We start from the raw sequence: 1,810 nt of genomic DNA, 5'->3' as shown, positions 1-1,810 counted from the left end.
CCAGGGGAGAGGCGATCTGGACCCACCGGCTGGCGCCACCTCCTCTTCCCTCTCCTCCTCCTCCTCTTCCTCCCCACCCCCTCCCCTGCCCCTGCCTCGTCGCCCTGCCCTCCCCCAGAAAACGAGGCGTTGGGTTAGCCTCCTCCAAGACCGGATGGCTCGGAAATATCGCCCTCCTCTCTCCCTTCCTAAAATCAGCTCCAGCCCCCTGCTTGGATGGCTAGAAGGGGCCGCGAGGGATGGGCGAGCGGAGGGCAAGCTGGGGAGCTCTCCTTGGTCCTGATGGGAACCGGGGCCCTCGCCGCCTCCTCGGAAGCCGGCCCCTTTGCCAATGACGTGATGGCGGATGGTGGCCGGGGTGGGGGGTGGGGGTGAATCAGAGGCAGGAAATGAAAGGATGACCTTCGGGCGCGCTGGGAGGGGGCGGCAGGGTGGGGCGGCAGCCGGAGGCGAAAGGCCCCGATCCCACTGTTCGCCGCGGAGCGCAACGCGTCCTTTCAGCACACACGGCCACGGCCTTTCCCCAAGGTGGCTGTCTTTTGTAGCGTTTCCATTTTACGGATGTTGCAGCAAGAATCAGGGCAGCCCCCCCCCCCCCCGCCGCCCGAGACATTTGGGTGCCTGATGCAGAAAACTCAGGTAACGCTTCTTCCCAAGAATAAACATGGAACAAAATTCAGCGAGATCCGCAGCTCAAGTGTCACTGAAATTAATAGATTTGTTTCAGTACTGTATCTTTGTACCATCTCTTTGACTCCCTCTCCCCACCCCAAAATCCTGAGCTTGCATTGTGATAGGACCAACTCCGTCTATCTAACGCTCACGTTTTATACCACCCTTCCTCCGGGGAGCAGCATACATGGGTGTTTCCTTCTACATCTGATCCCCACAACAACCCTGTAGGGTAGGTTAAACTGAGAGAAAGTGGCTGGCCCAAGGCCCCCTAGAAGGTAGGAATCTGAACCTGGGTCTCCCCAGATCCTAGTCTGACACTCTAACCACTACGCCACACTAGCCCACCACTGATTAAAGTTGAAAGTGGCCTCTTGACAAAGGCCATTCACTGAGGCTAGGGCTGGGGGAAAGTGGGAAGAGGGGATCTTTTCTACTGCCTGGACCATATGGATTCATTGTCATTGCCATTTATTTCTGCAACCTGAAGAATGAGCAATTCACAGTATGGGCGAAGAGGAGATCCTACCAAATACTTCTTACCAAATTTTGATCACCTTGTTGCTAATACATTCCAGCATACATTCTTGTGCACTCTTAGGAGTGATTAAAAGATTTGGAGTTTCCTTTACAAGCCTTAATTCATTCACCTTTGCAAAAAGCCTTAATGTTCCACGTTTACAGATCAGGAAGCTGAGTGTAAGGGAGAGAGGCTTAGCCACAGAGAATCCAGGACTGTGGTGAGACTTGAATACAGGACTCCCAGGTTCTAACTCTGCATTCATTTCTCTCACAAGATGAGGCTCTGATGATGCAGGAGCCATCCAGTACCTGCTTACAAGCCTATTGCCTGGCGCCTGTAGCAGTGTGGGGAGGCATTACTTACTTAAAAGATTCATGTCCTGCACTCTCAGAATCTACCCTGGGTGGCTATTTTAACATCTTCTCCATGTGCTTACAGTTATTGTAACAGAACAGAATGAAGATTATTGAAATGAATGATGAATGAATGATGAATGAAATGAATGAATGATTATTGAAATGGAATGAAGATTATTAAAAGAGGAAAAAAGAAAGCAAGTTTGCTTTATGTGTTTAATTCTGGTTGTAAGCATTTTTAGCACAGAATACCCACAGT

This window comes from Eublepharis macularius, chromosome 12 (genome assembly GCF_028583425.1).
Source record: "Eublepharis macularius isolate TG4126 chromosome 12, MPM_Emac_v1.0, whole genome shotgun sequence".
In the NCBI taxonomy this organism is placed as follows: Eukaryota; Metazoa; Chordata; class Lepidosauria; order Squamata; family Eublepharidae; genus Eublepharis; species Eublepharis macularius.
This window is presented reverse-complemented; position numbering follows the sequence as displayed.